Genomic DNA, 14311 nt, shown 5'->3' on the forward strand with positions numbered 1-14311 from the left:
GTGTGTGTGTGTGTGTGTTTATGCATAGATGTGCATGACCTGCCTTCGAGTGCTTTTTGTGCCTTGATTTTAACAATTTAACTTTAGTGGGTTTTTTTTCTATATACCATACTTTTTTTAAGAAGGCTATTGAATAAAAATATGAAAATGCCCAAAGATTAGTGAGCGGCTCGCAGCATGTTTCATGTTTCATATGAGTGTTTTTGAAATTACATTATACAGTGATGAAGACTGGAATAGTTATTCGTATCACTAACATGCTCTTGCCATATTACTTAAAAATATTGCTGATCGAATGGTCGAAATTTTAGGACGGGAGGTTCTTCAGATTATTTTATGGAACCGTTTATTTTTCTTTATGGCCTTAATGACTGTTTTAATTCTATGTCCGACAAGAAATTTCATCATACCAGCGTTAGCCACATTAAATGAAAATAAAGCCCCGTGTATTTCATTTTATGTAGTTGATGTCTCCTGTATTATTCTAAATGAGTACATAAATTAGTAGAAAATAGTAAAAAACAAAAAAAAACACAGTACTGTATGTGCCAGAGGCAGTGCAAATGTGCAAATCTTCAATAGTCATAAAGTGATCATATGATGTACGGTTGCGCTCGGAAGTTTACACACCCCTTGCAGAATCTGCAGAATCTTAATACTTTTAACAAAATAAGAGGATCAAAAAAAATCCCATGTTATTTTTTATTCAGTTCTGTCCTGAATAAGCTATTTCACATAACAGATGTTTACATAAAGTCTACAAGACAAGATAATAGCTGATTTTATCCCGTTCAAAAGTTTACACACGCTTGATTATTAATACTGTGTGTCGTTACCTGGATGATCCATGACAGGATGATCGGTGTAAATTGTTATTATTTTGTTTAAAGATCTTTTTTTTCATTTAGTACTGCCCTTCAGATGCTCTCTCTCCCAGAAGACATCATCCTGTTCAAAAGTTTACACCCCCCTGACTCTTAATGTATCGTGTTGCCTTCCTGAGCATCAGTGAATGTTTGCTCCTTTTGTAATAGTCGTGTACGAGTCCCTCAGTCGTCCTCAGTGTGAAAAGATGGATCTCAACATCATATAGTCGCTGTTGGAAAGGGGTCAAATATGCAGAAAATGCTGGAAAAGTAAAGAATGTGCAGGACCTGGAGGATTTTTCTGAAGAACAGTGGGCAGTTTAACTGCTCAGGACAAACAAGGGACTCATGAACAACTCTCACAAAACATAAACATCATGTCGTGGATCATCCAGATAACGACACACAGTATTAAGAATCAAGCGTGTGTTAACTTTAGAACTGGTTCATTTATGTAAATTCAGTTATTATTCTGTCTTGTGGACTATATTTAAATATCTTTTTTCTCATGATCTTGACATAACAAAAAGTTGTTTTCTCACGCCTTCTGAATGGGACTGGTGGTGCATACACATTGGCATCTTCTCCATCGACATCGCCATCATCGATTTAATAACTGCCTGCTGTAGAGATGGACTTTATCTCCACATTAAGAGACAGGGGTGTCCCAGGGCAGAACCTCACAAAAATGGAAGAAGTTGATAAGATATATCACTTGATATTTGTTCATCCATGATTGCACTAAGCTTTTACTGCCTCCAGAACAATAAAAATAACATGTTGTTATGTCAAGTACACAGAAAAATTAAGTCGTGATCAACAGAAAAGAAATTTTGTTATGTCGAGATCACCAGAAAATTCAGTCGTGATCACGAGAAAGCAAGAAAGAAAAATAAATAATATTGCATGGCCTCCAAGGCTTCCGTAGTTACCTTTTGCTACAGATACTTTTTGTTTTTGCCAAACACTCCTATAATCTCTTCAGGGCTGCGGTGAGTGCATTTCATGTTTTTCTATATAGAGCCCTATTTTCAGCTCCCAGTGCTCCGATTCACCTGCGTATTTCCACCTGCAGCTACTGTATCTCCCAACTCGACTGTCGGACTCACGAGGACTGATTAGATAAAACATCAGTCCATAATTATGTTGTTTTTGTCTTATTTCTGTACTTACTCATAGCAGGAAGTGAATTAATTGCAGTATACATGGCTAAATGTCATTCTGGCTCTAGTTCTTTCCAAACCTCTCTGCCATTTTAGATAGCTCTAGAGATCACAAATGTGATATGAGGATGAGAGATGTTGCGAAGGAGGACTGAACAGAGAGAAGATGATGTTTGCCTTTCGGCACTGTAGCCCGTGTCTGTAGCTAGCACGGGGACTGGAGTGAGAGTGACAGTTTAGTCAGAAACAATTTGGCTATTCTTAAACATGGCTGCCTGAGCTGAGTATTTAAAGTCCAAGTACTATAATTTGAGGGAAAATATCAGTCATAGCAGAGCGTAGCGATGACCGTGTTAATAATAATAATAATGTTAATGTAATACAGATGCCAAAACTAACTGTCATGGTTATGCTGAAATCGGCACCGAACTAAATTACCCAGTAGTCCCAGCACATCACATGACCATGCCACATGTCCTAAAGACTCACCTGTGTCTCGTTGCACCCTGATTTAGCACCCCTTATAAGTTCTAGTTTGAAAACATGGTTACGTCTGAAATTGCGTACTGCGACAGTACCTACTGCATTTGATTCAATACCTACTGCATTCAATTCTGTACCTACTGCTCGGCCATGATACAGTACATACTGATCAATATATGTGTGTAGTATGAATACAATCTGGACGTACTACATACTCCATGTTGGCATTGTCATGTGATCTACACTTCAAAAGAGCTGATGTGCTGCCTTCCACCATTTTTGATTCTGAAAGCTCTTCAGCGCCAGTCCCATTTCCTTATGGGATATTGCAGACATTGGTCCCCTACTGCAGAATCTTGGCAGAAGGGCGGCTGTGGCTCAGGTGGTAGAGCGGGTTGTCCACTAATCGTAGGGTTGGCGGTTCGGTTCCCGGTTCCCCACATGACTCCACATGCCGAAGTGTCCTTGGGCAAGACACTGAACCCCAAGTTGCTCCCAATGGCAAGCTAGCACCTTGCATGGCAGCTCTGCTACCATTGGTGTGTGTGTGAATGGGTGAATGAGACACAGTGTAAAGTGCTTTGGAACCGCTAAGGTTAAAAAAGCTCTATATAAGTGCAGACCATGCAGTAGGTCATGCAGGTATTTCTCGCCTACTGTTTTTGAATACTGAAAATTCGGACATACTACTATTTAGGCGATACTATTCCGCCTTGTGCCCAATGCTCCCTGGGATAGGCTCCAGGTTCCCCACGACCCTGAAAAGGATAAGCGGTATAGAAGATAGATGGAAGATGGATTATTTAGGCGTACTGCTTTCCGCCTGCTGTACAGTAGAGTAGTAAGGATATTCGGACACAGCCAACCTCTTTGTCAAGCTTTTGTTTTTGTCATGTTTGTTCCACAGTCCCGCTCATAGTGCATGTTGCCTGCATGTTTTGCCTCGTGTCGCTGGTTCAGATTTTTTATTCTTGTTTTCACCATTTTGTTGTTTGTTTGCACCGTTTATCATTAATGAAATTTCATGACACTAACGAAATCTGTAAGTTCTGGTCACCAAATTGTGGCCTTTATCAAAAAAAATGGTTTGAAATCACATTTCTGTGATATTGGTGTTATAAATTGCTTTGCTGCCACCCATCTCTGACCTTTCCTTGCCCAAATCAAATAATTTTGGATCCGGATGTCACTGTTAAACTCTTGCTGACTTGAATGAGACTATACCAAATAACGCAGTGCAATTATGTCCCATTTTAACCTGACCAATAAGTTGTTTCATAATGTGTGCGCTCTTCAATGAGCCTGTTGTTGCATAAGGTCTCCTGAGAGTCAGCTCTGCTTGCTCTAGAGGCAGCAGTTTAATGGTGTGGAGTACATTAGCAGTGAGTGATTTGTAAATATGTCTGCTTTCTGCTGCCTCAGCACCCGCTGACACCAACATGGATCAAACTGCTACTGCAACATTCCCTGTACTCAATCTCTCTCTCTGTCACTTAAACACTCCTGCTCATACATACTTTTAAAGTGCACTAACACAACCTCTGATTCCTCTTGTGCTGTTGTGTGCAATAATCAATTTACGCAAATCTCTCCCCCCACCCCCTCCACCCCCCCCCACCTCCACCCCCCCCCCACCCCCCACCTTTTGTTATGTGTGTCCACCTTTGAACCTCTCCATCTTGCCTGTTATTCAGAAATGGTCTTTTTAATGTCTCCAAGGGGCACATTGCAGTTGCCCTCAATCTTCTCAGGGTACTTTGAAGTGTGCGCTTTATAATTTTCTTCAGTGCTATGATTTTCTTTGATGTGGACAATGGGATAAAGCTGAATTTGTTCACAGCTTCTCGTTCAAGCGAGGCTGCTAGTTTTCTGTATGATTCTGTGAGTGTAAATGAGCTCTTTTCTGGTACATTTATATCTCAATGGATTTTCCACAAAAAAAAAAGATGGTTTGTCTAAAACACATTCTGAGTGCGGAAAGAGATGGAGGGAATAAGAGTCGGAGAAAGAGAGAGAGAGATCATTCTGCATTCTTTATAGTGTGTAAACCTGATAAACACTTTTTATTGTGTTGGCCAAATAAGCAGACCTTAAACTCATTTAGATAAAAGCCTCACTTGTTAAAACAGCTCATTATTTAATACTGCATCAACAGCACAGGCAATGCGCTCGCAGTGTAGCATCTCTCTGTGCTATTTACTAATTGATCAATGTTTTGTTATAGATTTTTTTGTCTAGCCGGTGGAAGAGTTCTCCTGGTGGAAAAAGGCAGTTGAACATCAACTTAAACTGGACTATATATCTATTGTTTTGCATTTACATTTGCGGCATTCGGAAGACGCCCTTATCCAGAGTGACTTACATATATCTCATTTATGCAGTTGAGGGTTAAGGGCCTAGCTCAAGGCCCCAACAGTGGCAGATTGGCAGTGCTAGGATTTGAACTCATGACGTTTTGCCACACAAGTGCTGAATTTAGAGGAATTTACAGTAACTACGTGGTAAACTGATATATATATATATATATATATATATATATATATATATATATATATATATATATATATATATATATGATAATCTACGTGGTAAACTGATATATATATATATATATATATATATATATATATATATGATAATCTACGTGGTAAACTGATATATATATATTTATATATATATATATATATATATATATATATATATATATATATATACATATATATATATATATACAGTGAGGGAAAAAAGTATTTGATCCCCTGCTGATTTTGTATGTTTACCCACTGACAAAGAAATGATCAGTCTATAACTTTAATGGTAGATTTATTTGAACAGTGAGAGACAGAATAACAACAAAAAAATCCAGAAAAACACACATCAAAAATGTTATAAATTGATTTGCATTTTAATGAGGGAAATATGTATTTGACCCCTCTGCAAAACATGACTTAACACTTGGTTTAAAAACCCTTGTTGGCAATCACAGAGGTCAGATGTTTCTTGTAGTTGGCCACCAGGTTTGCACACATCTCAGGAGGGATTTTGTCCCACTCCTCTTTGCAGATCTTCTCCAAATCATTAAGGTTTCGAGGCTGACGTTTGGCAACTCGAACCTTCAGCTCTCTCCACAGATTTTCTATGGGATTAAGGTCTGGAGACTGCCTAGGTCACTCCAGGACCTTAATGTGCTTCTTCTTGAGCCACTCCTTTGTTGCCTTGGCCATGTGTTTTGGGTCATTGTCATGCTGGAATATCCATCCACAACCCATTTTCAATGCCCTGTCTGAGGGAAGGAGGTTTTCACCCAAGATTTGACGGTACATGGCCCCGTCCATCGTCCCTTTGATGCGGTGAAGTTGTCCTGTCCCCTTAGCAGAAAAAAAAACCCAAAGCATAATGTTTCCACCTCCATGTTTGACGGTGGGGATGGTGTTCCAGGGGTCATAGGCAGCATTCCTCCTCCTCCAAACACGGCGAGTTGAGTTGATGCCAGAGAGCTCCATTTTGGTCTCATCTGACCTCAACGCTTTCACCCAGTTGTCCTCACAATCATTCAGATGTTCATTGGCAAACTTCAGACGGGCATGTATATGTGTTTTCTTGAGCAGCGGACCTTGCGCGCGCTGCAGGATTTCAGTCCTTCACGGCGTAGTGTGTTACCAATTGTTTTCTTGGTGACTATGGTCCCAGCTGCCTTGAGATCATTGACAAGATCCTCCCATGTAGTTCTGGGCTGATTCCTCACTGTTCACATGATCCATGCAACTCCACGAGGTGAGATCTTGCATGGAGCCCCAGGCCGAGGGAGATTGACAGTTCTTTTGTGCTTCTTCCATTTGCGAATAATCGCACCAACTGTTGTCCCCTTCTCACCAAGCTGCTTGGCAATGGTCTTGTAGCCCATTCCAGACTTGTGTAGGTCTACAGTCTTGTCCCTGACATCCTTGGAGAGCTCTTTGGTCTTGGCCATGGTGGAGAGTTTGGAATATGACTGATTGATTGCTTCTGTGGACAGGTGTCTTTTATACAGGTAACAAACTGATATTAGGAGCACTCCCTTTAAGAGTGTGCTCCTAATCTCAGCTCGTTACCTGTATAAAAGACACCTGGGAGCCAGAAATCTTTCTGATTGAGAGGGGGTCAAATACTTTTTTCCCTCATTAAAATGCAAATTAATTTATCAAATTTTTGACATGCGTTTTTCTGGATTTTTTTGTTGTTATTCTGTTTCTCACTGTTCAAATACAACTACCATTAAAATTATAGACTGATCATTTCTTTGTCAGTGGGCAAACGTACAAAATCATCAGGGGATCAAATACTTTTTTCCCTCACTGTATATATATATGATAATCATATATGAATACGAACCATTTATATGCCTTCATATACCTTTTGTTAGCTAGCTAGCCAGCTAACTGTGATAAGTGATGTGTATTTTCCTCCTCATAACAGTAAGTGCATATGCTATAAATTTACTATAAAAGTAAATATGTCTGTGTGTTGATCAATTATAAGCAAATGCTTATATATCATTAGATTTACATTGACATTTATTCATTTAGCAGACGTTTTTATCCAAAGTGACTTACAAATGAGGAAATACAAGCAAAGCGATATATCAAGGGGAGAACAATACAAGTAGTGCTACCAAACAAGATTTATAATTGAGTTCTAGAGAAGCAAAGTGCGCAGAGTAGAGGTATGAGTGCCAGAGTAGGTGTTTTTTGTTTTCTTTAAGGATAATGTGGGGTTGGCATTTTAGGGGTTAGTTAAGTGTTCATGGAAGAGGTGGGTCTTTAGCTGTCTTTTGAAGATAGTGAAGGATTCTGCGGTCCGGATTGAGATTGGAAGTCCATTCCACCGCTGAGGGACAGATAGTGTGAAGGTTCTGGAAAGGGACCTTGAGCCACACTGAATAGGCACTACTAAGCGTCGGTCATATCAAGTTTAAATCGTTTAATAGTAAGAAGTGCAGCTTTGTTGATTTGACGTGGAGTTGAGAAGACCACGTTAAATACCTGAGTAGGAATTCCAAGCCGAGGAGACGTTTTCTTTCCTGGTCGGAGGTTCTGAATTAAGAGTTATAACCTCTAGTCAAATGTAGCCTAATTACCTTGACTCATGTGCAGCATAAGCTACATTGGAGATATCAGAGATATTTGAAAAAGTTATGTGTCCTGTATTGTACACTGCTTTCTGGTCCACAGCTGGTTTCCAGGACATAAGACCGAAACAAAGAAATAAATTACTGATGCATGGTGTCGTTGAATGCCTCTGCTTTGGTGAATCCCCCAGCCAAATTTCCTACTGAACTCCCTGTGGGATATTTTCTATCTTAAACAAATCCTCAAATGGCCAGACATTTCCAGTTCACAACCACTTCTCTATAGCTTCTCACATTAATGGCATGTCATTCACATGCACACATTTCCTCAGCGATCATGGGCACTGTTTGTGTATGAGAGGGGACGGTGGAAAGTGTGGAGTGAGAGGCTGTTGAAAAGGTTAAAACCAATGTGATAAGAAGCGTGCCTCTTCACACCAAGCTCATGACCCTTACTTGTTGTGTTAATTAACAGATAACCTTTAATGAGACATTTCCCTTGTTCGGCCCTAATGAGGAATATGTCACTCTTTTGTGGTGTTTTAACAAGGGGAAGGACATTGAGTGGACAGTTGCAACTGTGATGATGTCAAAAGGGTGATAGAGAAGGTGTGGATATATATCGGACTTGTTTGTTTGCTCAATCAGATGGAGATCTGGGGAAGTTGGAGGTCATGTCAACACCTTGAACTCTTTGTCACGTTCATGAAACATTATCCTGCTGAAAATGACATTAGAGAATGCTGTTGCCATGAAAGGGTGTACTTGGTCTGCAACAATGTTTAGGTAGGTGGTAGGTTTCAAAGTAATATCCACATGAATGCCAGGTCCCAAGGTTTCCCAGTAGACCATTGCCCAGAGCATCACTCTGCCTCTACAAGCTTGCCTTCTTCACATAGTGCATCCTGGTGCCATCTCTTGACACTCTTGACCTCATACTAACATACGGATTAAATATAGAAAATATTGTCATTTTTCGGCAGTCTGAAGTTGTCTCAGGCCATTATCGTATCTTGTTCATAATATGTCTTGATCATAATATTTCCACCTCACCTCGCTACTGCGTAAAACATACTTTCACATCAGCCTCTGCACCGAGCTTCATAAACAACCTCCCAGAGACATCAATTAGATTTGGATCACCGTCTGATCCGATAGAACTCGATCAGGCGACTGAATGCTTAGAGTCAACACTCCGCTACACGCTAGATAGAGTGGCTCCACTCAAAAGAAAATTAATTAGAGAGAAAAAACTAGCACCCTGGTATAACGATCAAACGCATACCTTAAAACAGACCACTCGACAAATAGAACGTAAATGGCGTCAAACCAAATTGGTAGTATTTCAAACAGCATGGAAGGAGAGCCTACTGAACTATAGAAAATCTCTTAGCGATGCTAGAAAAGTCTCTCTCTCCACCTTAATAGGAGATAACAAAAACAATTCTAGATTTCTATTCAACACAGTAGCCAAATTAACTAGGAATAAAACCACTACAGAGAGAAACACTCAATCATTACATAGCAGTGAAGATTTCATGAAATTTTTCATTGGTAAGATTGAAAATATTAGATGTGAAATTCAGGCTATTAAATTAAAACCAGACAGTATTATAACTAACCCTATAGACGATAAGATGGCAATATCAGATCAATCTTTAGAATGTTTCTCTCATCTTAGAGAGACAGAACTAGCTTCATTAATCTCTTCAGTGAAATCATCAACTTGCATACTAGATCCTGTACCTACATGTTTCTTTAAACAGATTTGTCCTGGAGTAATTGAACTGCATTTAAATATAATCAATTCTTCCCTTAGCACTGGCTATGTACCCAAATCACTTAAATTAGCAGTTATTAAACCCCTGATTAAAAAACCCTGACCTTGACCTCTCTCAACTGTCCTGCTATAGACCAATATCAAATCTCCTCTTCATCTCCAATATCTTAGAAAAGGTTGTAGCACAGCAGCTATGCTCATATTTGCATAGGAACAACATTGATGAAGTGTATCAGTCAGGATTTAGACCTCATCATAGCACAGAGACAGCGTTAGTTAAAGTAGTAAATGACCTTCTACTGACCTACGATCAGGGTTGTGTCTCGTTGCTTGTGTTACTTGACCTTAGTGCAGCTTTTGATACTATAGATCATACTATTCTCCTTGATAGATTAGAAAATGTTGTTGGCATTAAGGGAACAGTCCTCTCCTGGCTCAGGTCTTATTTGACGGACTGAGGTTAAATTTGGTGTTCCACAAGGTTCTGTTTTAGGCCCACTGCTTTTTACTATATATATATATATATATATATATATATATATATATATATATATATATATATATATATATATATATGCTACGTCTAGGTCAAATTATTCGTAAACATGGAATTAGCTTCCCAAACGTATTTGTTTACTCAAGCCTACCCTGACTAGACTTTCTGTTATGCTAAGCACAGTCCTAACAGTCTCTTCTCTCCCTCTCTCCTTCTGTCGAGCCACACACGATTTTATGGAGATACTAGAGATCCTGATCCTCTCTGCTCTCCGGACCTGCCTGATCTGTTTCGGATGTCCTACCTCTGGATGGAGCTCTCATCTACTCCAATTCCAGATTTCTGGAACTATGGCTGCTTCTAAGGCCAAACAGACTTCATATAAATCCATGATGAACTTTTTCACACTATCTGTTGTTACCCAGATGAGGATGGGTTCCCTTCTGAGTCTGGTTCCTCTCAAGGTTTCTTCCTCTTAACACCTTAGGGAGTTTTTCCTTGCCACCGTCGCCACTCAGTGGCTTGCTCAGTTGGGATAAATTTCCACCTTTAATATTTATATACCGTGTTGATATTTCTGTAAAACTGCTTTGAGACAATGTCTACTGTAAAAAAGTGCTATACAAATAAAATTGAATTGAATTGAATTGAATCCTGGTGCCATCTCTTCCCCAGATAAGCGACGCACATGCACCTGGATGTGATTCATATGATTCATCAGACCAGGCCACCTTCTTCCATTGCTTCATGGTCCAGTTCTGATGCTCACGTGCCCATTGTAGTTGCTTTCGGCAGAGGACAGAGGTCAGCATGGGCACTCTGACCAGTCTGCAGCTACGCAGCCCCATACACAGCAAGCTGTGATGTACTGTTCATAACCATATGTGATCATATCCAGCATGAACTTTTTCAGCAATTTGTGCTACAGTAACTCTTCTGTGGGATCGAACCAGATGGGCCAGCCTTCGCTCCCCATGCGCATCAATGAGCCTTGGGTGCCCCTGTCCCTGTCACGGGTTCACCGGTTGTCCTTCCTTGGACCACTTTTGGCAGGTACTAACCACTGCGTACCAGGAAAACCCCACAAGACCTGCTGTTTTGGAGATGCTCTGACCCAGTCGTCTAGCCATCACAAATTGGCCCATGTTAAAGTCGCTCAGATCCTTACGCTTGCCCATTTTTCCTGCTTCCAACACGTCAACTTCGAGAACTGTCAGTTCACTTGCTGTCTAATATATCCCACCCCTCGACAGGCACCACTGTAATGACATAATCAACGTTATTCACTTATATTAAATATACTGTATATATTCTGTACCAAAATGAGCAATTACATTAATATTAACAGCTTACAGTAGTTTTCCTAAATGGCATCTGACAACTTTAGCAATTGCTTACCACCGATGTGTCCCATGATGCCACCTGTCCTAATAACTACTAAATACATCTTCTTCTTTTCTTCACTTCTTTTGATCTCCAGCTAATCTCTATTCGTTCACTGAGGCACACACAGCATCAGTATTTTTCACATCATGCACACTGACTCAGACATCCAAGGTCACCTGCAATAAATCATTGCCTCTCTGTGAGTCCAAACTAGATTAGATTCTCTCTCTTGCTCTGTATCTCATTCTCAATTCAATTCAGTTTATTTTGAAGTTGGTTTATTAGTGTGACCATTTTAAGGTACAGTATTGCCAAAGCATTTAAATCTTTCTTAAATCATAGTGTAATATATGTTTCTGAAAACAATATATTGATATGCAGTCTTTTAAAACCAATAATATTCACTTGAAAAAAACATAGTTATCCTGATTTATTAATATAAATGATGTCATAAAATTTGTATCTTATCTTCTGTAAGATTTAGATTTGTAAATGCAGGGCATGTGATTCTAAGCACACTGGATAACTGAGAGTGAATATCACTGGGATACCTTTTTTTGTGCTTTGTGCATGCCAAGACTTTCAGCAAAGCCTTGAATTAACTGTGTGATAAGTACTACAGCCATACAGTCGTCGTTTTTCCGGAAGCTTCTCACTGAATTGTTATTTTTTTACTCCTCCTGCAGTAAAAATCATCTAGATATCATATGCCGCAATCCCACTTAGGACTCACTGGAAAGGCGTGCGGAGATAATATTGTAACATTTTAATCTCATATTGAAGCAGCTCATAGTACCTACTACTCAACATTTTCCACACGATCTACATTCACAGCAGATCCATACATGTCACAATATAGTGTGCATGGGTTTGCATCTCACAGGGCTGAAACACTGGTTGAAATCAATGTCTATCTGTTGTGTTTTGATGTCAGATCTGCATCTAAAAAAAAAGGCCAGGTGTTAGCCTTTAGTGCGATTCAGTTATTTGCTCTAAATCTCAAAATGTATTACGCAGTCTACAAATATGTTTAAAAAAATGTAAAGTTTACGCAGTACAAAGACAAGAGAGATGGAAGAATAAGAACATGTATAATCTTAGCAGAGATAATCCGGTGTGAGTTCATCTTAAATGACTTTTTAACATTATATATTTTATATAGCTTAGTCGTTAGCATGTTTGCCTCGTACCTCCAGCATTTGGAGGTTCGATTCCCACCTCCGCCCTATGTGCACAGAGTTTGCATGTTCCCCCTGTGCTTCAGGGTTTTCCTCCCCCAGTCCAAGGACATGCGTTGTAGGCTGATCAGCATTTACAAATTGTCCATGGTGTGCAATTGTGCCCTGCGATGGTTTGGCACCCAGTCCAGGGTATCCCCCGCCTCATGCCCAGAGTTCCCTGGGATAGGCTCCATGCTCCCTGTGACCCTGTGTAGGATAAACAGTACAGAAGATGGATGGACAGATATATTCAATATTTGCATAACAGATATACGTTTGTAAAACTTTATTAGTAAAACATACAGTTCTCAACAAGGTCTAGTAGCACCTTCAGTGGTATAGTTTCTCTTAGCCCTGCCTTTTCCCAGAAATGTTCTATTCTAGTTATTGGTGTTATTCGATATTGCAAAATTTACAATAAATTAATAACTTTCAATTTTGGCCCTTCAAGGGCTCACAATATGCTGACATCTCTTTTTGATCACAGCTCTAAACATATGCACCTATAAACAGTACTAGCAATAGCATTGCTGATCAGCCAAAAACGCATGTAGAGAAACACACACACACACACACACACACTCACGACAAAGCATTGTACAGGAAATAAAGCTTAGCCTGATGAAGCACATGAGAACACACATCATCAGTCAATACACTTAAAGACCAGTATTCAGTGCCATGCTAACAGAAAGAGCAGATGTATCCCTGTAGTCACCTAATGAGAGGGTTTAGTGTCAGTGCAGTACATGGTACAGAAGAAAACCTGCCCTGCTCGTGTCCCATGCTCTCCTGATGAATCACCATGCAGCTCAGCGAAATATCACCTATGCTCTAGACACTGCTCCTGCCACAGAACCATTTACCTCTCTTTACTACACTTCATGAAATCCTTTTTTCTGTTTCCTGTGTTCTTTATCTGTCTCCTTCTCCCCCCTCTGTCTCTTTTCCCACTGAATAGATGGTTCTGCCAAGCATGTGTCCGACTGCTACTAACTCATTTCTCTCTGACACGCTCTCTAATGTTGTGTCCCTCAAGGTCACACCTGCCTTTCCGGACAGTGAGCACTCTCTGTGCCACACAAGTCATCGATTTCCCTGCCAGACTCTCAGTAGCATAGGTCGAAACCAGAATATCAAGTAATCACGCAGCTTCTCTGACCCACTGTTCCCAATCACCATGGCAGCACCCTGTCAATCACCCCACAACCCCTTGCCCCAGTGTTCCAGACTTGCAGAGTTACCCTCAACTCAAGGACACAGACAGATCTGTTAAATGAGATACCTATGCTGGTGATGCCAGCTTGCTCTAGAAAGCCATAAGTTGAGCATTTAGAGGCATTGGATCTGATCACTTTGAGTGAGGTTTAAGACATTTTCTTGTTTTCACAGCACATGTGATTAATCCCGAAGACTTTACTCTGCATTAAATATACTGGTGAATTACTCTGTTTGTTTGTTTGTTTGTTTGTTTGTTTGTTTTTAACGATGCAGACACAAACACACACACACAACCTTATTAACTGCCACAATCACTTATTTAAATAAAGGGTAGCATTTCTATGGCAACATGACATCTACATAAGCCTTTCACAACATCTGACATAAATATACGGAAATGTTTATAAAGACTTATTATAATAGGCGTCGTCATGGCGTCGATGTAACATTTCCATAACATTGGAGTTAAATGTTATGTGTTAACTGTTATGGCACTTTCTGAGCCGACGTACGTTAAAATGACATCACAGCGGACTATGATGTGGCATAGGATGCCAAGCACGATAAGTGGATGAATGAACAAAGGTGA

Source organism: Ictalurus furcatus, chromosome 25 (genome assembly GCF_023375685.1).
Source record: "Ictalurus furcatus strain D&B chromosome 25, Billie_1.0, whole genome shotgun sequence".
Taxonomy (NCBI): Eukaryota; Metazoa; Chordata; class Actinopteri; order Siluriformes; family Ictaluridae; genus Ictalurus; species Ictalurus furcatus.